The sequence below is a fragment of the Hyperolius riggenbachi genome, chromosome 9, assembly GCF_040937935.1.
Source record: "Hyperolius riggenbachi isolate aHypRig1 chromosome 9, aHypRig1.pri, whole genome shotgun sequence".
NCBI lineage: Eukaryota > Metazoa > Chordata > Amphibia > Anura > Hyperoliidae > Hyperolius > Hyperolius riggenbachi.
In genome coordinates, this window is record NC_090654.1 from 90062984 (window position 1) to 90087962 (window position 24979).

Here is a 24979-nt window from a genome sequence, read left to right on the forward strand (position 1 = left end):
AGCGCCGGACCACAAGATGGTGAGAATGACAAACCATATAACATGCATCAGACAAACAATCACAGACATACAAATACTTTACACATAAAAAGGCCCACAAAGTGAGCTGTAAAAAGTAGTTGAGTGGCATCTGCGAATAGAGAGTACCAATCCTTATGGCATCACACACTGAAATTAAATCAGCCCGTTGCGTCCTAATTAAAGGGCGCCGGACCACACGGCGATAAATATGACAAACATGAAACACCCCAAAGAAATGTAAACCATTTAACTTGCATAAAGACAAACAATTATAGACATACTAATACTTTACATATCACAGGCCAACAATGTGAGCTGTAAAATATAGTTGGAATCAGCGAATAGAGATTACTGATCCTTATGGAAACACACACTGAAATTAAACCATCGGCCCGTTGCACTCCTAAATAGGAGCGATGGACCACAAGGCAGTGAGTATGACCAACATAAAACAAAAAAAAGACATCTTTTAAAGCTTTAAACTTCCTCTTCCACAACCTATGGCAGCGATAGCTAACCTTGGCACTCCAACTGTCAGAAAACTACAAATCCCAACACACCTCTGCCTCCCCCAGTTATGCTTAGAGCTGTCAGAGCATTGCAATGCCTGATGGGACTTGTAGTTCCACCACAAGTGGAATGCCAAGGTTAGCCATCACTGACCTACGGCCTCCTCCTCCCCAATAGCCATAGCCATGCCTCTCCTAAATCCATGGTTTTTGCGCACTGTAAGTAATGCCTTATGGCATCACACACTAAAAAAAACAAGTAAGATTACATTATCAGCCCGTCGGGCTCCTAAAAAAGGAGCGTGGGACCACAAGATGGTGAGAGTGACAAACTATAACAAAAAGTCAAACCATATAACATGCATAAGACAAACAATCACAGACATACAAATACTTTACACATAAAAAGGCCCACAAAGTGAGCTGTAAAAAGTAGATGGGTGGCATCTGCGAATAGAGAGTACCAATCCTTATGGTATCACACACAGAAATTAAATCAGCCCGTAGTGTCCTAATCAGAGGGCGCCGGACCACACGACGGTGAATATGGCAAACATGAAACACCCCCCAAAAATGTAAACCATTTAACTTGCATAAAGACAAACAATAATAGACATACAAATACTTTACATATCACAGGCCAACAATGTGAGCTGTAAAAATATAGTTGGAATCAGCGAATAGAGATTACTGATCCTTATGGAAACACACACTGAAATTAAACCACCAGCCTGTTGCGCTCCTAAATAGGAGCACCGGACAACAAGGCAGTGAGGTTGAGCAACAGAAAAAAACAAGACATCTTTAAAAGTTTTAAACTTCCTCTTGCGCAACCTATGGCAGTGATGGCTAACCTTGGCAATCCAACTGTCAGAAAACTACAAATCCCATCATACCTCTGCCTCCCCGAGTTTTGCTTAGAGCTGTCAGAGAATTGCAATGCCTGATGGGACTTGTAGTTCCACCACAACTGGAATGCCAAGGTTAGCCATCACTGACCTATGGCCTCCTCCTCCCCAATAGCCATAGCCATGCCTCTCCTAAATCCATGGGTCTTGCGCACTGAATGTAATGCCTTATGGCATCACACACTAAAAAAAAACAAGTAAGATTACATTATCAGCCCGTCGGGCTCCTAAAAAAGGAGCTCCGGACCACAAGATGGTGAGAATGACAAACCTATAACAAAAAGAAAAACCATATAACATGCATAAGACAAACAATCACAGACATACAAATACTTTACACATAAAAAGGCCCACAAAGTGAGCTGTAAAAAGTAGTTGAGTGGCATCTGCGAATAGAGCGTTCCAATCCATATGGCATTACACACTGAAATTAAATCAGCCTGTTGCATCCTAATCAAAGGGCGCTGGACCACACGGCGGTGAATATGACAAACATGAAACACCCCAAAAAAATGTTAACCATTTAACTTGCATAAAGACAAACAATCACAGACATACAAATACTTTACACATAAAAAGGCCCACAAAGTGAGCTGTAAAAAGTAGTTGAGTGGCATCTGCGAATAGAGAGTACCAATCCTTATGGCATTACACACTGAAATTAAATCAGCCCGTTGCGTCCTAATCAAAGGGCGCCGGACTACACGGCGGTGAATATGACAAACATGAAACACCCCAAAAAAATGTTAACCATTTAACTTGCATAAAGACAAACAATGAGAGACATACAAATACTTTACATATCACAGGCCAACAATGTGAGCTGTAAAATATAGTTGGAATCAGCGAATACAGATTACTGATCCTTATGTAAACACACACTGAAATTAAACCATCAGCCCGTTGCACTCCTAAATAGGAGCGATGGACCACAAGGCACTGAGTATGACCAACATAAAACAAAAAAAGACATCTTTTAAAGCTTTAAACTTCCTCTTCCACAACCTATGGCAGCGATGGCTAACCTTGGCACTCCAACTGTCAGAAAACTACAAATCCCAACACACCTCTGCCTCCCCGAGTTATGCTTAGAGCTGTCAGAGCATTGCAATGCCTGATGGGACTTGTAGTTCCACCACAAGTGGAATGCCAAGGTTAGCCATCACTGACCTATGGCCTCCTCCTCCCCAATAGCCATAGCCATGCCTCTCCTAAATCCATGGTTCTTGCGCACTGTAAGTAATACCTTATGGCATCACACACTAAAAAAAAACAACTAAGATTACATTATCAGCCCGTCGGGCTCCTAAAAAAGGAGCGCCGGACCACAAGATGGTGAGAATGACAAACTATAACAAAAAGTCAAACCATATAACATGCATAAGACAAACAATCACAGACATACAAATACTTTACACATAAAAAGACCCACAAAGTGAGCTGTAAAAAGTAGTTGGGTGGCATCTGCGAATAGAGAGTACCAAACCTTATGGCATCACACACTGAAATTAAATCAGCCCGTTGCGTCCTAATCAAAGGGCGCCGGACCACACGGCGGTGAATATGACAAACTTGAAAGACCCTAAAAAAATTCAAACCATTTAACTTGCATAAAGACTAACAATGACAGACATACAAATACTTTACATATCACAGGCCAACAATGTGAGCTGTAAAATATAGTTGGAATCAGCGAATAGAGATTACTGATCCTTATGGAAACACACACTGAAATTAAACCATCAGCCCGTTGCACTCCTAAATAGGAGCGTCGGACCACAAGGCAGTGAGTATGACCAACATAAAACAAAAAAAGACATCTTTTAAAGTTTTAAACTTGCTCTTCCACAACCTATCGCAGTGATGGATAACCTTGGCACTCCAACTGTCAGAAAACTACAAATCCCATCATACCTCTGCCTCCCCGAGTTATGCTTAGAGCTGTCAGAGCATTGCAATGCCTGATGGGACTTGTAGTTCCGCCACAACTGGAATGCCAAGGTTAGCCATCACTGACCTATGGCCTCCTCCTCCCCAATAGCCATAGCCATGCCTCTCCTAAATCCATGGTACTTGCGCACTGTATGTAACGCCTTATGGCATCACACACTAAAAAAAAAACAAGTAAGATTACATTATCAGCCCGTCAGGCTCCTAAAAAAGGAGCGCCGGACCACAAGATGGTGAGAATGACAAACCTATAACAAAAAGACAAACCATATAACATGCATAAGACAAACAATCATAGACATACAAATACTTTACACAAAAAAAGGCCCACAAAGTGAGCTGTAAAATGTAGTTGAGTGGCATCTGCGAATAGAGAGTACCAATCCTTATGGCATCACACACTGAAATTAAATCAGCCCGTTGCGTCCTAATCGAAGGGCGCCGGACCACACGGCGGTGAATATGACAAACATGAAACACCCCAAAAAATGTAAACCATTTCACTTACATAAAGACAAACAATAATAGACATACAAATACTTTACATTTCACAGGCCAACAATGTGAGCTGTAAAAATATAGTTGGAATCAGCGAATAGAGATTACTGATCCTTATGGAAACACACACTGATATTAAAGCATTAGCCTGTTGCTCTCCTAAATAGGAGCACCGGACCACAAGGCAGTGAGTATGAGCAACAGAAAAAAATTAGATCTTTTAAAGTTTTAAACTTCCTCTTGCGCAACCTATGGCAGTGATGGCTAACCCCGGCACTCCAACTGTCAGAAAACTACAAATCCCATGATACCCCTGCCTCCCCGAGTTATGCTTAAAGCTGTTAGAGCATTGCAATGCCTGATAGGACTTGTAGTTCCACCACAACTGGAATGCCAAGGTTAGCCATCACTGACCTATGGCCTCCTCCTCCCCAATAGCCATAGCCATGCCTCTCCTAAATCCATGGTTCTTGCTAGTGTTGGGCGAACAGTGTTCGCCACTGTTCGGGTTCTGCAGAACATCACCCTGTTCGGGTGATGTTCGCGTTCGGCCGAACACCTGGTGGTGTTCGGCCAAACTGTTCGGGTTCGCCCGAACGGCTCATTGCCTGGCCGAACAGGGCCCCTGTTCGGCACGAACAGGGCCCTGTTCGCCCGAATACTGGCCCCCTATGGGGTCGCAGGCATAAGGGGGGAGCATGCCCCGATCGCGGGGGGGGTCGGAAATTCCCCCCACCCCCTCCGCTAGCGCTCCCCCCTCTGCCCGCTTCCCCATTCAAAAGTTAGGAAGTGAAACTGTACCTGTGCGGCCGGTAGTGGGTGACTGGCAGTGGGCGGCACTATGGAGAGACTGAGGAGGAGGAGGAGTCCGGAGAGTGACGCGTTGAGGGAGGCCGGGCAGTGGGCGGATCAGCAGTAGTACGGTACTACTGCTGATCCGCCCACTGCCCGGCCTCCCTCAACGCGTCACTCTCCGGATAGGGCCCCCAAAAGCGGGATGTTCGGGGAGTTCGGGGTTCGGCCCGAACATGCCGAACATTGCGGCCATGTTCGGCGAACTTTCCCGAACCCGAACATCCAGGTGTTCGCCCAACACTAGTTCTTGCGCACTGTATGTAACGCCTTATGGCATCACACACTAAAAAAAATAATAATTCAGATTACATTATCAGCCCGTCGGGCTCCTAAAAAAGGAGCGCCGGACCACATAACCACATAACATGCATCAGACAAACAATCACAGACATACAAATACTTTACACATAAAAAGGCCCACAAAGTGAGCTGTAAAAAGTAGTTGAGTGGCATCTGCGAATAGAGAGTACCAATCCTTATGGCATCACACACTGAAATTAAATCAGCCCGTTGCGTCCTAATTAAAGGGCGCCGGACCACACGGTGATAAATATAAAAAAACATAAAATACCCCAAAGAAATGTAAACCATTTAACTTGCATAAAGACAAACAATTATAGACATACTAATACTTTACATATCACAGGCCAACAATGTGAGCTGTAAAAATATAGTTGGAATCAGCGAATAGAGATTACTGATCCTAATGGAAACACACACTGAAATTAAACCATCGGCCCGTTGCACTCCTAAATAGGAGCGATGGACCACAAGGCAGTGAGTATGACCAACATAAAACAAAAAAAAGACATCTTTTAAAGCTTTAAACTTCCTCTTCCACAACCTATGGCAGCGATGGCTAACCTTGGCACTCCAACTGTCAGAAAACTACAAATCCCAACACACCTCTGCCTCCCCGAGTTATGCTTAGAGCTGTCAGAGCATTGCAATGCCTGATGGGACTTGTAGTTCCACCACAAGTGGAATGCCAAGGTTAGCCATCACTGACCTACGGCCTCCTCCTCCCCAATAGCCATAGCCATGCCTCTCCTAAATCCATGGTTCTTGCGCACTGTAAGTAATGCCTTATGGCATCACACACTAAAAAAAACAAGTAAGATTACATTATCAGCCCGTCGGGCTCCTAAAAAAGGAGCGTGGGACCACAAGATGGTGAGAGTGACAAACTATAACAAAAAGTCAAACCATATAACCTGCATAAGACAAACAATCACAGACATACAAATACTTTACACATAAAAAGGCCCACAAAGTGAGCTGTAAAAAGTAGATGGGTGGCATCTGCGAATAGAGAGTACCAATCCTTATGGTATCACACACTGAAATTAAATCAGCCCGTAGCGTCCTAATCAGAGGGCGCCGGACCACACGACGGTGAATATGGCAAACATGAAACACCCCCAAAAAATGTAAACCATTTAACTTGCATAAAGACAAACAATAATAGACATACAAATACTTTACATATCACAGGCCAACAATGTGAGCTGTAAAAATATAGTTGGAATCAGCAAATAGAGATTACTGATCCTTATGGAAACACACACTGAAATTAAACCACCAGCCTGTTGCGCTCCTAAATAGGAGCACCGGACCACAAGGCAGTGAGGTTGAGCAACAGAAAAAAATAAGACATCTTTAAAAGTTTTAAACTTCCTCTTGCGCAACCTATGGCAGTGATGGCTAACCTTGGCAATCCAACTGTCAGAAAACTACAAATCCCATCATACCTCTGCCTCCCCGAGTTTTGCTTAGAGCTGTCAGAGAATTGCAATGCCTGATGGGACTTGTAGTTCCACCACAACTGGAATGCCAAGGTTAGCCATCACTGACCTATGGCCTTCTCCTCCCCAATAGCCATAGCCATGCCTCTCCTAAATCCATGGGTCTTGCGCACTGAATGTAATGCCTTATGGCATCACACACTAAAAAAAAACAAGTAAGATTACATTATCAGCCCGTCGGGCTCCTAAAAAAGGAGCGCCGGACCACAAGATGGTGAGAATGACAAACCTATAACAAAAAGACAAACCATATAACATGCATAAGACAAACAATCATAGACATACAAATACTTTACACAAAAAAAGGCCCACAAAGTGAGCTGTAAAAAGTAGTTGAGTGGCATCTGCGAATAGAGAGTACCAATCCTTATGGCATCACACACTGAAATTAAATCAGCCCGTTGGGTCCTAATCGAAGGGCGCCGGACCACACAGCGGTGAATATGACAAACATGAAACACCCCAAAAAATGTAAACCATTTCACTTACATAAAGACAAACAATAATAGACATACAAATACTTTACATTTCACAGGCCAACAATGTGAGCTGTAAAAATATAGTTGGAATCAGCGAATAGAGATTACTGATCCTTATGGAAACACACACTGATATTAAAGCATTAGCCTGTTGCTCTCCTAAATAGGAGCACCGGACCACAAGGCAGTGAGTATGAGCAACAGAAAAAAAATTGATCTTTTAAAGTTTTAAACTTCCTCTTGCGCAACCTATGGCAGTGATGGCTAACCCCGGCACTCCAACTGTCAGAAAACTACAAATCCCATGATACCCCTGCCTCCCCGAGTTATGCTTAAAGCTGTTAGAGCATTGCAATGCCTGATAGGACTTGTAGTTCCACCACAACTGGAATGCCAAGGTTAGCCATCACTGACCTATGGCCTCCTCCTCCCCAATAGCCATAGCCATGCCTCTCCTAAATCCATGGTTCTTGCGCACTGTATGTAACGCCTTATGGCATCACACACTAAAAAAAATAATAATTCAGATTACATTATCAGCCCGTCGGGCTCCTAAAAAAGGAGCGCCGGACCACAAGATGGTGAGAATGACAAACCATATAACATGCATCAGACAAACAATCACAGACATACAAATACTTTACACATAAAAAGGCCCACAAAGTGAGCTGTAAAAAGTAGTTGAGTGGCATCTGCGAATAGAGAGTACCAATCCTTATGGCATCACACACTGAAATTAAATCAGCCCGTTGCGTCCTAATTAAAGGGCGCCGGACCACACGGCGATAAATATAAAAAAACATAAAACACCCCAAAGAAATGTAAACCATTTAACTTGCATAAAGACAAACAATTATAGACATACTAATACTTTACATATCACAGGCCAACAATGTGAGCTGTAAAAATATAGTTGGAATCAGCGAATAGAGATTACTGATCCTTATGGAAACACACACTGAAATTAAACCATCGGCCCGTTGCACTCCTAAATAGGAGCGATGGACCACAAGGCAGTGAGTATGACCAACATAAAACAAAAAAAAGACATCTTTTAAAGCTTTAAACTTCCTCTTCCACAACCTATGGCAGCGATGGCTAACCTTGGCACTCCAACTGTCAGAAAACTACAAATCCCAACACACCTCTGCCTCCCCGAGTTATGCTTAGAGCTGTCAGAGCATTGCAATGCCTGATGGGACTTGTAGTTCCACCACAAGTGGAATGCCAAGGTTAGCCATCACTGACCTACGGCCTCCTCCTCCCCAATAGCCATAGCCATGCCTCTCCTAAATCCATGGTTCTTGCGCACTGTAAGTAATGCCTTATGGCATCACACACTAAAAAAAACAAGTAAGATTACATTATCAGCCCGTCGGGCTCCTAAAAAAGGAGCGTGGGACCACAAGATGGTGAGAGTGACAAACTATAACAAAAAGTCAAACCATATAACCTGCATAAGACAAACAATCACAGACATACAAATACTTTACACATAAAAAGGCCCACAAAGTGAGCTGTAAAAAGTAGATGGGTGGCATCTGCGAATAGAGAGTACCAATCCTTATGGTATCACACACTGAAATTAAATCAGCCCGTAGCGTCCTAATCAGAGGGCGCCGGACCACACGACGGTGAATATGGCAAACATGAAACATCCCCAAAAAATGTAAACCATTTAACTTGCATAAAGACAAACAATAATAGACATACAAATACTTTACATATCACAGGCCAACAATGTGAGCTGTAAAAATATAGTTGGAATCAGCAAATAGAGATTACTGATCCTTATGGAAACACACACTGAAATTAAACCACCAGCCTGTTGCGCTCCTAAATAGGAGCACCGGACCACAAGGCAGTGAGGTTGAGCAACAGAAAAAAATAAGACATCTTTAAAAGTTTTAAACTTCCTCTTGCGCAACCTATGGCAGTGATGGCTAACCTTGGCAATCCAACTGTCAGAAAACTACAAATCCCATCATACCTCTGCCTCCCCGAGTTTTGCTTAGAGCTGTCAGAGAATTGCATTGCCTGATGGGACTTGTAGTTCCACCACAACTGGAATGCCAAGGTTAGCCATCACTGACCTATGGCCTCCTCCTCCCCAATAGCCATAGCCATGCCTCTCCTAAATCCATGGGTCTTGCGCACTGAATGTAATGCCTTATGGCATCACACACTAAAAAAAAACAAGTAAGATTACATTATCAGCCCGTTGGGCTCCTAAAAAAGGAGCGCCGGACCACAAGATGGTGAGAATGACAAACCTATAACAAAAAGACAAACCATATAACATGCATAAGACAAACAATCATAGACATACAAATACTTTACACAAAAAAAGGCCCACAAAGTGAGCTCTAAAAAGTAGTTGAGTGGCATCTGCGAATAGAGAGTACCAATCCTTATGGCATCACACACTGAAATTAAATCAGCCCGTTGGGTCCTAATCAAAGGGCGCCGGACCACACGGCGGTGAATATGACAAACATGAAACACCCCAAAAAATGTAAACCATTTCACTTACATAAAGACAAACAATAATAGACATACAAATACTTTACATTTCACAGGCCAACAATGTGAGCTGTAAAAATATAGTTGGAATCAGCGAATAGAGATTACTGATCCTTATGGAAACACACACTGATATTAAAGCATTAGCCTGTTGCTCTCCTAAATAGGAGCACCGGACCACAAGGCAGTGAGTATGAGCAACAGAAAAAAAATAGATCTTTTAAAGTTTTAAACTTCCTCTTGCGCAACCAATGGCAGTGATGGCTAACCCCGGCACTCCAACTGTCAGAAAACTACAAATCCCATGATACCCCTGCCTCCCCGAGTTATGCTTAAAGCTGTTAGAGCATTGCAATGCCTGATAGGACTTGTAGTTCCACCACAACTGGAATGCCAAGGTTAGCCATCACTGACCTATGGCCTCCTCCTCCCCAATAGCCATAGCCATGCCTCTCCTAAATCCATGGTTCTTGCGCACTGTATGTAACGCCTTATGGCATCACACACTAAAAAAAATAATAATTCAGATTACATTATCAGCCCGTCGGGCTCCTAAAAAAGGAGCGCCGGACCACAAGATGGTGAGAATGACAAACCATATAACATGCATCAGACAAACAATCACAGACATACAAATACTTTACACATAAAAAGGCCCACAAAGTGAGCTGGAAAAAGTAGTTGAGTGGCATCTGCGAATAGAGAGTACCAATCCTTATGGCATCACACACTGAAATTAAATCAGCCCGTTGCGTCCTAATTAAAGGGCGCCGGACCACACGGCGATAAATATGACAAACATAAAACACCCCAAAGAAATGTAAACCATTTAACTTGCATAAAGACAAACAATTATAGACATACTAATACTTTACATATCACAGGCCAACAATGTGAGCTGTAAAAATATAGTTGGAACCAGCGAATAGAGATTACTGATCCTTATGGAAACACACACTGAAATTAAACCATCGGCCCGTTGCACTCCTAAATAGGAGCGATGGACCACAAGGCAGTGAGTATGACCAACATAAAACAAAAAAAAGACATCTTTTAAAGCTTTAAACTTCCTCTTCCACAACCTATGGCAGCGATGGCTAACCTTGGCACTCCAACTGTCAGAAAACTACAAATCCCAACACACCTCTGCCTCCCCGAGTTATGCTTAGAGCTGTCAGAGCATTGCAATGCCTGATGGGACTTGTAGTTCCACCACAAGTGGAATGCCAAGGTTAGCCATCACTGACCTACGGCCTCCTCCTCCCCAATAGCCATAGCCATGCCTCTCCTAAATCCATGGTTCTTGCGCACTGTAACTAATGCCTTATGGCATCACACACTAAAAAAAACAAGTAAGATTACATTATCAGCCCGTCGGGCTCCTAAAAAAGGAGCGTGGGACCACAAGATGGTGAGAGTGACAAACTATAACAAAAAGTCAAACCATATAACATGCATAAGACAAACAATCACAGACATACAAATATTTTACACATAAAAAGGCCCACAAAGTGAGCTGTAAAAAGTAGATGGGTGGCATCTGCGAATAGAGAGTACCAATCCTTATGGTATCACACACTGAAATTAAATCAGCCCGTAGCGTCCTAATCAGAGGGCGCCGGACCACACGACGGTGAATATGGCAAACATGAAACACCCCCAAAAAATGTAAACCATTTAACTTGCATAAAGACAAACAATAATAGACATACAAATACTTTACATATCACAGGCCAACAATGTGAGCTGTAAAAATATAGTTGGAATCAGCAAATAGAGATTACTGATCCTTATGGAAACACACACTGAAATTAAACCACCAGCCTGTTGCGCTCCTAAATAGGAGCACCGGACCACAAGGCAGTGAGGTTGAGCAACAGAAAAAAATAAGACATCTTTAAAAGTTTTAAACTTCCTCTTGCGCAACCTATGGCAGTGATGGCTAACCTTGGCAATCCAACTGTCAGAAAACTACAAATCCCATCATACCTCTGCCTCCCCGAGTTTTGCTTAGAGCTGTCAGAGAATTGCAATGCCTGATGGGACTTGTAGTTCCACCACAACTGGAATGCCAAGGTTAGCCATCACTGACCTATGGCCTCCTCCTCCCCAATAGCCATAGCCATGCCTCTCCTAAATCCATGGGTCTTGCGCACTGAATGTAATGCCTTATGGCATCACACACTAAAAAAAAACAAGTAAGATTACATTATCAGCCCGTCGGGCTCCTAAAAAAGGAGCTCCGGACCACAAGATGGTGAGAATGACAAACCTATAACAAAAAGAAAAACCATATAACATGCATAAGACAAACAATCACAGACATACAAATACTTTACACATAAAAAGGCCCACAAAGTGAGCTGTAAAAAGTAGTTGAGTGGCATCTGCGAATAGAGCGTTCCAATCCATATGGCATTACACACTGAAATTAAATCAGCCTGTTGCGTCCTAATCAAAGGGCGCCGGACCACACGGCGGTGAATATGACAAACATGAAACACCCCAAAAAAATGTTAACCATTTAACTTGCATAAAGACAAACAATCACAGACATACAAATACTTTACACATAAAAAGGCCCACAAAGTGAGCTGTAAAAAGTAGTTGAGTGGCATCTGCAAATAGAGAGTACCAATCCTTATGGCATTACACACTGAAATTAAATCAGCCCGTTGCGTCCTAATCAAAGGGCGCCGGACTACACGGCGGTGAATATGACAAACATGAAACACCCCCAAAAAATGTTAACCATTTAACTTGCATAAAGACAAACAATGAGAGACATACAAATACTTTACATATCACAGGCCAACAATGTGAGCTGTAAAATATAGTTGGAATCAGCGAATACAGATTACTGATCCTTATGTAAACACACACTGAAATTAAACCATCAGCCCGTTGCACTCCTAAATAGGAGCGATGGACCACAAGGCAGTGAGTATGACCAACATAAAACAAAAAAAAGACATCTTTTAAAGCTTTAAACTTCCTCTTCCACAACCTATGGCAGCGATGGCTAACCTTGGCACTCCAACTGTCAGAAAACTACAAATCCCAACACACCTCTGCCTCCCCGAGTTATGCTTAGAGCTGTCAGAGCATTGCAATGCCTGATGGGACTTGTAGTTCCACCACAAGTGGAATGCCAAGGTTAGCCATCACTGACCTATGGCCTCCTCCTCCCCAATAGCCATAGCCATGCCTCTCCTAAATCCATGGTTCTTGCGCACTGTAAGTAATACCTTATGGCATCACACACTAAAAAAAAACAAGTAAGATTGCATTATCAGCCCGTCGGGCTCCTAAAAAAGGAGCGCCGGACCACAAGATGATGAGAATGACAAACTATAACAAAAAGTCAAACCATATAACATGCATAAGACAAACAATCACAGACATACAAATACTTTACACATAAAAAGACCCACAAAGTGAGCTGTAAAAAGTAGTTTGGTGGCATCTGCGAATAGAGAGTACCAAACCTTATGGCATCACACACTGAAATTAAATCAGCCCGTTGCGTCCTAATCAAAGGGCGCCGGACCACACGGCGGTGAATATGACAAACATGAAAGACCCTAAAAAAATTCAAACCATTTAACTTGCATAAAGACTAACAATGACAGACATACAAATACTTTACATATCACAGGCCAACAATGTGAGCTGTAAAATATAGTTGGAATCAGCGAATAGAGATTACTGATCCTTATGGAAACACACACTGAAATTAAACCATCAGCCTGTTGCACTCCTAAATAGGAGCGTCGGACCACAAGGCAGTGAGTATGACCAACATAAAACAAAAAAAGACATCTTTTAAAGTTTTAAACTTGCTCTTCCACAACCTATCGCAGTGATGGATAACCTTGGCACTCCAACTGTCAGAAAACTACAAATCCCATCATACCTCTGCCTCCCCGAGTTATGCTTAGAGCTGTCAGAGCATTGCAATGCCTGATGGGACTTGTAGTTCCACCACAACTGGAATGCCAAGGTTAGCCATCACTGACCTATGGCCTCCTCCTCCCCAATAGCCATAGCCATGCCTCTCCTAAATCCATGGTACTTGCGCACTGTATGTAACGCCTTATGGCATCACACACTAAAAAAAAAACAAGTAAGATTACATTATCAGCCCGTCAGGCTCCTAAAAAAGGAGCGCCGGACCACAAGATGGTGAGAATGACAAACCTATAACAAAAAGACAAACCATATAACATGCATAAGACAAACAATCATAGACATACAAATACTTTACACAAAAAAAGGCCCACAAAGTGAGCTGTAAAAAGTAGTTGAGTGGCATCTGCGAATAGAGAGTACCAATCCTTATGGCATCACACACTGAAATTAAATCAGCCCGTTGCGTCCTAATCGAAGGGTGCCGGACCACACGGTGGTGAATATGACAAACATGAAACACCCCAAAAAATGTAAACCATTTCACTTACATAAAGACAAACAATAATAGACATACAAATACTTTACATTTCACAGGCCAACAATGTGAGCTGTAAAAATATAGTTGGAATCAGCGAATAGAGATTACTGATCCTTATGGAAACACACACTGATATTAAAGCATTAGCCTGTTGCTCTCCTAAATAGGAGCACCGGACCACAAGGCAGTGAGTATGAGCAACAGAAAAAAATTAGATCTTTTAAAGTTTTAAACTTCCTCTTGTGCAACCTATGGCAGTGATGGCTAACCCCGGCACTCCAACTGTCAGAAAACTACAAATCCCATGATACCCCTGCCTCCCCGAGTTATGCTTAAAGCTGTTAGAGCATTGCAATGCCTGATAGGACTTGTAGTTCCACCACAACTGGAATGCCAAGGTTAGCCATCACTGACCTATGGCCTCCTCCTCCCCAATAGCCATAGCCATGCCTCTCCTAAATCCATGGTTCTTGCGCACTGTATGTAACGCCTTATGGCATCACACACTAAAAAAAATAATAATTCAGATTACATTATCAACCCGTCGGGCTCCTAAAAAAGGAGCGCCGGACCACAAGATGGTGAGAATGACAAACCATATAACATGCATCAGACAAACAATCACAGACATACAAATACTTTACACATAAAAAGGCCCACAAAGTGAGCTGTAAAAAGTAGTTGAGTGGCATCTGCGAATAGAGAGTACCAATCCTTATGGCATCACACACTGAAATTAAATCAGCCCGTTGCGTCCTAATTAAAGGGCGCCGGACCACACGGCGATAAATATGACAAACATAAAACACCCCAAAGAAATGTAAACCATTTAACTTGCATAAAGACAAACAATTATAGACATACTAATACTTTACATATCACAGGCCAACAATGTGAGCTGTAAAAATATAGTTGGAACCAGCGAATAGAGATTACTGATCCTTATGGAAACACACACTGAAATTAAACCATCGGCCCGTTGCACTCCTAAATAGGAGCGATGGACCACAAGGCAGTGAGTATGACCAACATAAAACAAAAAAAAGACATCTTTTAAAGCTTTAAACTTCCTCTTCCACAACCTATGGCAGCGATGGCTAACCTTGGCACTCCAACTGTCAGAAAACTACAAATCCCAACACACCTCTGCCTCCCCGAGTTATGCTTAGAGCTGTCAGAGCATTGCAATGCCTGATGGGACTTGTAGTTCCACCACAAGTGGAATGCCAAGGTTAGCCATCACTGACCTACGGCCTCCTCCTCCCCAATAGCCATAGCCATGCCTCTCCTAAATCCATGGTTCTTGCGCACTGTAACTAATGCCTTATGGCATCACACACTAAAAAAAACAAGTAAGATTACATTATCAGCCCGTCGGGCTCCTAAAAAAGGAGCGTGGGACCACAAGATGGTGAGAGTGACAAACTATAACAAAAAGTCAAACCATATAACATGCATAAGACAAACAATCACAGACATACAAATACTTTACACATAAAAAGGCCCACAAAGTGAGCTGTAAAAAGTAGATGGGTGGCATCTGCAAATAGAGAGTACCAATCCTTATGGTATCACACACTGAAATTAAATCAGCCCGTAGCGTCCTAATCAGAGGGCGCCGGACCACACGACGGTGAATATGGCAAACATGAAACACCCCCAAAAAATGTAAACCATTTAACTTGCATAAAGACAAACAATAATAGACATACAAATACTTTACATATCACAGGCCAACAATGTGAGCTGTAAAAATATAGTTGGAATCAGCAAATAGAGATTACTGATCCTTATGGAAACACACACTGAAATTAAACCACCAGCCTGTTGCGCTCCTAAATAGGAGCACCGGACCACAAGGCAGTGAGGTTGAGCAACAGAAAAAAATAAGACATCTTTAAAAGTTTTAAACTTCCTCTTGCGCAACCTATGGCAGTGATGGCTAACCTTGGCAATCCAACTGTCAGAAAACTACAAATCCCATCATACCTCTGCCTCCCCGAGTTTTGCTTAGAGCTGTCAGAGAATTGCAATGCCTGATGGGACTTGTAGTTCCACCACAACTGGAATGCCAAGGTTAGCCATCACTGACCTATGGCCTCCTCCTCCCCAATAGCCATAGCCATGCCTCTCCTAAATCCATGGGTCTTGCGCACTGAATGTAATGCCTTATGGCATCACACACTAAAAAAAACAAGTAAGATTACATTATCAGCCCGTCGGGCTCCTAAAAAAGGAGCGTGGGACCACAAGATGGTGAGAGTGACAAACTATAACAAAAAGTCAAACCATATAACATGCATAAGACAAACAATCACAGACATACAAATACTTTACACATAAAAAGGCCTACAAAGTGAGCTGTAAAAAGTAGATGGGTGGCATCTGCGAATAGAGAGTACCAATCCTTATGGTATCACACACTGAAATTAAATCAGCCCGTAGCGTCCTAATCAGAGGGCGCCGGACCACACGACGGTGAATATGGCAAACATGAAACACCCCCAAAAAATGTAAACCATTTAACTTGCATAAAGACAAACAATAATAGACATACAAATACTTTACATATCACAGGCCAACAATGTGAGCTGTAAAAATATAGTTGGAATCAGCAAATAGAGATTACTGATCCTTATGGAAACACACACTGAAATTAAACCACCAGCATGTTGCGCTCCTAAATAGGAGCACCGGACCACTAGGCAGTGAGGTTGAGCAACAGAAAAAAATAAGACATCTTTAAAAGTTTTAAACTTCCTCTTGCGCAACCTATGGCAGTGATGGCTAACCTTGGCAATCCAACTGTCAGAAAACTACAAATCCCATCATACCTCTGCCTCCCCGAGTTTTGCTTAGAGCTGTCAGAGAATTGCAATGCCTGATGGGACTTGTAGTTCCACCACAACTGGAATGCCAAGGTTAGCCATCACTGACCTATGGCCTCCTCCTCCCCAATAGCCATAGCCATGCCTCTCCTAAATCCATGGGTCTTGCGCACTGAATGTAATGCCTTATGGCATCACACACTAAAAAAAAACAAGTAAGATTACATTATCAGCCCGTCGGGCTCCTAAAAAAGGAGCTCCGGACCACAAGATGGTGAGAATGACAAACCTATAACAAAAAGAATAATTAATAATAATTATAATTAATAATCACACACTAAAAAAAAACAAGTAAGATTACATTATCAGCCCGTCGGGCTCCTAAAAAAGGAGCGCCGGACCACAAGATGGTGAGAATGACAAACCTATAACAAAAAGACAAACCATATAACATGCATAAGACAAACAATCATAGACATACAAATACTTTACACATAAAAAGGCCCACAAAGTGAGCTGTAAAAAGTAGTTGAGTGGCATCTGCGAATAGAGAGTACCAATCCTTATGGCATCACACACTGAAATTAAATCAGCCCGTTGGGTCCTAATCGAAGGGCGCCGGACCACACGGCGGTGAATATGACAAACATGAAACACCCCAAAAAATGTAAACCATTTCACTTACATAAAGACAAACAATAATAGACATACAAATACTTTACATTTCACAGGCCAACAATGTGAGCTGTAAAAATATAGTTGGAATCAGCGAATAGAGATTACTGATCCTTATGGAAACACACACTGATATTAAAGCATTAGCCTGTTGCTCTCCTAAATAGGAGCACCGGACCACAAGGCAGTGAGTATGAGCAACAGAAAAAAAATAGATCTTTTAAAGTTTTAAACTTCCTCTTGCGCAACCTATGGCAGTGATGGCTAACCCCGGCACTCCAACTGTCAGAAAACTACAAATCCCATGATACCCCTGCCTCCCCGAGTTATGCTTAAAGCTGTTAGAGCATTGCAATGCCTGATAGGACTTGTAGTTCCACCACAACTGGAATGCCAAGGTTAGCCATCACTGACCTATGGCCTCCTCCTCCCCAATAGCCATAGCCATGCCTCTCCTAAATCCATGGTTCTTGCGCACTGTATGTAACGCCTTATGGCATCACACACTAAAAAAAATAATAATTCAGATTACATTATCAGCCCGTCGGGCTCCTAAAAAAGGAGCGCCGGACCACAAGATGGTGAGAATGACAAACCATATAACATGCATCAGACAAACAATCACAGACATACAAATACTTTACACATAAAAAGGCCCACAAAGTGAGCTGTAAAAAGTAGTTGAGTGGCATCTGCAAATAGAGAGTACCAATCCTTATGGCATTACACACTGAAATTAAATCAGCCCGTTGCGTCCTAATCAAAGGGCGCCGGACTACACGGCGGTGAATATGACAAACATGAAACACCCCCAAAAAATGTTAACCATTTAACTTGCATAAAGACAAACAATGAGAGACATACTAATACTTTACATATCACAGGCCAACAATGTGAGCTGTAAAAATATAGTTGGAATCAGCGAATAGAGATTACTGATCCTTATGGAAACACACACTGAAATTAAACCATCGGCCCGTTGCACTCCTAAATAGGAGCGATGGACCACAAGGCAGTGAGTATGACCAACATAAAACAAAAAAAAGACATCTTTTAAAGCTTTAAACTTCCTCTTCCACAACCTATGGCAGCGATGGCTAACCTTGGCACTCCAACTGTCAGAAAACTACAAATCCCAACACACCTCTGCCTCCCCGAGTTATGCTTAGAGCTGTCAGAGCATTGCAATGCCTGATGGGACTTGTAGTTCCACCACAAGTGGAATGCCAAGGTTAGCCATCACTGACCTACGGCCTCCTCCTCCCCAATAGCCATAGCCATGCCTCTCCTAAATCCATGGTTCTTGCGCACTGTAACTAATGCCTTATGGCATCACACACTAAAAAAAACAAGTAAGATTACATTATCAGCCCGTCGGGCTCCTAAAAAAGGAGCGTGGGACCACAAGATGGTGAGAGTGACAAACTATAACAAAAAGTCAAACCATATAACCTGCATAAGACAAACAATCACAGACATACAAATACTTTACACATAAAAAGGCCCACAAAGTGAGCTGTAAAAAGTAGATGGGTGGCATCTGCGAATAGAGAGTACCAATCCTTATGGTATCACACACTGAAATTAAATCAGCCCGTAGCGTCCTAATCAGAGGGCGCCGGACCACACGACGGTGAATATGGCAAACATGAAACACCCCCAAAAAATGTAAACCATTTAACTTGCATAAAGACAAACAATAATAGACATACAAATACTTTACATATCACAGGCCAACAATGTGAGCTGTAAAAATATAGTTGGAATCAGCAAATAGAGATTACTGATCCTTATAGAAACAAACACTGAAATTAAACCACCAGCCTGTTGCGCTCCTAAATAGGAGCACCGGACCACAAGGCAGTGAGGTTGAGCAACAGAAAAAAATAAGACATCTTTAAAAGTTTTAAACTTCCTCTTGCGCAACCTATGGCAGTGATGGCTAACCTTGGCAATCCAACTGTCAGAAAACTACAAATCCCATCATACCTCTGCCTCCCCGAGTTTTGCTTAGAGCTGTCAGAGAATTGCAATGCCTGATGGGACTTGTAGTTCCACCACAACTGGAATGCCAAGGTTAGCCATCACTGACCTATGGCCTCCTCCTCCCCAATAGCCATAGCCATGCCTCTCCTAAATCCATGGGTCTTGCGCACTGAATGTAATGCCTTATGGCATCACACACTAAAAAAAAACAAGTAAGATTACATTATCAGCCCGTCGGGCTCCTAAAAAAGGAGCTCCGGACCACAAGATGGTGAGAATGACAAACCTATAACAAAAAGAAAAACCATATAACATGCATAAGACAAACAATCACAGACATACAAATACTTTACACATAAAAAGGCCCACAAAGTGAGCTGTAAAAAGTAGTTGAGTGGCATCTGCGAATAGAGCGTTCCAATCCATATGGCATTACACACTGAAATTAAATCAGCCTGTTGCGTCCTAATCAAAGGGCGCCGGACCACACGGCGGTGAATATGACAAACATGAAACACCCCAAAAAAATGTTAACCATTTAACTTGCATAAAGACAAACAATCACAGACATACAAATACTTTACACATAAAAAGGCCCACAAAGTGAGCTGTAAAAAGTAGTTGAGTGGCATCTGCAAATAGAGAGTACCAATCCTTATGGCATTACACACTGAAATTAAATCAGCCCGTTGCGTCCTAATCAAAGGGCGCCGGACTACACGGCGGTGAATATGACAAACATGAAACACCCCAAAAAAATGTTAACCATTTAACTTGCATAAAGACAAACAATGAGAGACATACAAATACTTTACATATCACAGGCCAACAATGTGAGCTGTAAAATATAGTTGGAATCAGCGAATACAGATTACTGATCCTTATGTAAACACACACTGAAATTAAACCATCAGCCCGTTGCACTCCTAAATAGGAGCGATGGACCACAAGGCAGTGAGTATGACCAACATAAAACAAAAAAAAGACATCTTTTAAAGCTTTAAACTTCCTCTTCCACAACCTATGGCAGCGATGGCTAACCTTGGCACTCCAACTGTCAGAAAACTACAAATCCCAACACACCTCTGCCTCCCCGAGTTATGCTTAGAGCTGTCAGAGCATTGCAATGCCTGATGGGACTTGTAGTTCCACCACAAGTGGAATGCCAAGGTTAGCCATCACTGACCTATGGCCTCCTCCTCCCCAATAGCCATAGCCATGCCTCTCCTAAATCCATGGTTCTTGCGCACTGTAAGTAATACCTTATGGCATCACACACTAAAAAAAAACAAGTAAGATTACATTATCAGCCCGTCGGGCTCCTAAAAAAGGAGCGCCGGACCACAAGATGGTGAGAATGACAAACTATAACAAAAAGTCAAACCATATAACATGCATAAGACAAACAATCACAGACATACAAATACTTTACACATAAAAAGACCCACAAAGTGAGCTGTAAAAAGTAGTTGGGTGGCATCTGCGAATAGAGAGTACCAAACCTTATGGCATCACACACTGAAATTAAATCAGCCCGTTGCGTCCTAATCAAAGGGCGCCGGACCACACAGCGGTGAATATGACAAACATGAAAGACCCTAAAAAAATTCAAACCATTTAACTTGCATAAAGACTAACAATGACAGACATACAAATACTTTACATATCACAGGCCAACAATGTGAGCTGTAAAATATAGTTGGAATCAGCGAATAGAGATTACTGATCCTTATGGAAACACACTGAAATTAAACCATCAGCCTGTTGCACTCCTAAATAGGAGCGTCGGACCACAAGGCAGTGAGTATGACCAACATAAAACAAAAAAAGACATCTTTTAAAGTTTTAAACTTGCTCTTCCACAACCTATCGCAGTGATGGATAACCTTGGCACTCCAACTGTCAGAAAACTACAAATCCCATCATACCTCTGCCTCCCCGAGTTATGCTTAGAGCTGTCAGAGCATTGCAATGCCTGATGGGACTTGTAGTTCCACCACAACTGGAATGCCAAGGTTAGCCATCACTGACCTATGGCCTCCTCCTCCCCAATAGCCATAGCCATGCCTCTCCTAAATCCATGGTACTTGCGCACTGTATGTAACGCCTTATGGCATCACACACTAAAAAAAAAACAAGTAAGATTACATTATCAGCCCGTCAGGCTCCTAAAAAAGGAGCGCCAGACCACAAGATGGTGAGAATGACAAACCTATAACGAAAAGTCAAACCATATAACATGCATAAGACAAACAATCATAGACATACAAATACTTTACACAAAAAAAGGCCCACAAAGTGAGCTGTAAAAAGTAGTTGAGTGGCATCTGCGAATAGAGAGTACCAATCCTTATGGCATCACACACTGAAATTAAATCAGCCCGTTGGGTCCTAATCGAAGGGCGCCGGACCACACGGCGGTGAATATGACAAACATGAAACACCCCAAAAAATGTAAACCATTTCACTTACATAAAGACAAACAATAATAGACATACAAATACTTTACATTTCACAGGCCAACAATGTGAGCTGTAAAAATATAGTTGGAATCAGCGAATAGAGATTACTGATCCTTATGGAAACACACACTGATATTAAAGCATTAGCCTGTTGCTCTCCTAAATAGGAGCACCGGACCACAAGGCAGTGAGTATGAGCAACAGAAAAAAATTAGATCTTTTAAAGTTTTAAACTTCCTCTTGCGCAACCTATGGCAGTGATGGCTAACCCCGGCACTCCAACTGTCAGAAAACTACAAATCCCATGATACCCCTGCCTCCCCGAGTTATGCTTAAAGCTGTTAGAGCATTGCAATGCCTGATAGGACTTGTAGTTCCACCACAACTGGAATGCCAAGGTTAGCCATCACTGACCTATGGCCTCCTCCTCCCCAATAGCCATAGCCATGCCTCTCCTAAATCCATGGTTCTTGCGCACTGTATGTAACGCCTTATGGCATCACACACTAAAAATAATAATAATTCAGATTACATTATCAGCCCGTCGGGCTCCTAAAAAAGGAGCGCCGGACCACAAGATGGTGAGAATGACAAACCATATAACATGCATCAGACAAACAATCACAGACATACAAATACTTTACACATAAAAAGGCCCACAAAGTGAGCTGGAAAAAGTAGTTGAGTGGCATCTGCGGATAGAGAGTACCAATCCTTATGGCATCACACACTGAAATTAAATCAGCCTGTTGCGTCCTAATCAAAGGGCGCCGGACCACACGGCGGTGAATATGACAAACATGAAACACCCCAAAAAAATGTTAACCATTTAACTTGCATAAAGACAAACAATCACAGACATACAAATACTTTACACATAAAAAGGCCCACAAAGTGAGCTGTAAAAAGTAGTTGAGTGGCATCTGCAAATAGAGAGTACCAATCCTTATGGCATTACACACTGAAATTAAATCAGCCCGTTGCGTCCTAATCAAAGGGCGCCGGACTACACGGCGGTGAATATGACAAACATGAAACACCCCCAAAAAATGTTAACCATTTAACTTGCATAAAGACAAACAATGAGAGACATACTAATACTTTACATATCACAGGCCAACAATGTGAGCTGTAAAAATATAGTTGGAATCAGCGAATAGAGATTACTGATCCTTATGGAAACACACACTGAAATTAAACCATCGGCCCGTTGCACTCCTAAATAGGAGCGATGGACCACAAGGCAGTGAGTATGACCAACATAAAACAAAAAAAAGACATCTTTTAAAGCTTTAAACTTCCTCTTCCACAACCTATGGCAGCGATGGCTAACCTTGGCACTCCAACTGTCAGAAAACTACAAATCCCAACACACCTCTGCCTCCCCGAGTTATGCTTAGAGCTGTCAGAGCATTGCAATGCCTGATGGGACTTGTAGTTCCACCACAAGTGGAATGCCAAGGTTAGCCATCACTGACCTACGGCCTCCTCCTCCCCAATAGCCATAGCCATGCCTCTCCTAAATCCATGGTTCTTGCGCACTGTAACTAATGCCTTATGGCATCACACACTAAAAAAAACAAGTAAGATTACATTATCAGCCCGTCGGGCTCCTAAAAAAGGAGCGTGGGACCACAAGATGGTGAGAGTGACAAACTATAACAAAAAGTCAAACCATATAACCTGCATAAGACAAACAATCACAGACATACAAATACTTTACACATAAAAAGGCCCACAAAGTGAGCTGTAAAAAGTAGATGGGTGGCATCTGCGAATAGAGAGTACCAATCCTTATGGTATCACACACTGAAATTAAATCAGCCCGTAGCGTCCTAATCAGAGGGCGCCGGACCACACGACGGTGAATATGGCAAACATGAAACACCCCCAAAAAATGTAAACCATTTAACTTGCATAAAGACAAACAATAATAGACATACAAATACTTTACATATCACAGGCCAACAATGTGAGCTGTAAAAATATAGTTGGAATCAGCAAATAGAGATTACTGATCCTTATGGAAACACACACTGAAATTAAACCACCAGCCTGTTGCGCTCCTAAATAGGAGCACCGGACCACAAGGCAGTGAGGTTGAGCAACAGAAAAAAATAAGACATCTTTAAAAGTTTTAAACTTCCTCTTGCGCAACCTATGGCAGTGATGGCTAACCTTGGCAATCCAACTGTCAGAAAACTACAAATCCCATCATACCTCTGCCTCCCCGAGTTTTGCTTAGAGCTGTCAGAGAATTGCAATGCCTGATGGGACTTGTAGTTCCACCACAACTGGAATGCCAAGGTTAGCCATCACTGACCTATGGCCTCCTCCTCCCCAATAGCCATAGCCATGCCTCTCCTAAATCCATGGGTCTTGCGCACTGAATGTAATGCCTTATGGCATCACACACTAAAAAAAAACAAGTAAGATTACATTATCAGCCCGTCGGGCTCCTAAAAAAGGAGCTCCGGACCACAAGATGGTGAGAATGACAAACCTATAACAAAAAGAAAAACCATATAACATGCATAAGACAAACAATCACAGACATACAAATACTTTACACATAAAAAGGCCCACAAAGTGAGCTGTAAAAAGTAGTTGAGTGGCATCTGCGAATAGAGCGTTCCAATCCATATGGCATTACACACTGAAATTAAATCAGCCTGTTGCGTCCTAATCAAAGGGCGCCGGACCACACGGCGGTGAATATGACAAACATGAAACACCCCAAAAAAATGTTAACCATTTAACTTGCATAAAGACAAACAATCACAGACATACAAATACTTTACACATAAAAAGGCCCACAAAGTGAGCTGTAAAAAGTAGTTGAGTGGCATCTGCAAATAGAGAGTACCAATCCTTATGGCATTACACACTGAAATTAAATCAGCCCGTTGCGTCCTAATCAAAGGGCGCCGGACTACACGGCGGTGAATATGACAAACATGAAACACCCCAAAAAAATGTTAACCATTTAACTTGCATAAAGACAAACAATGAGAGACATACAAATACTTT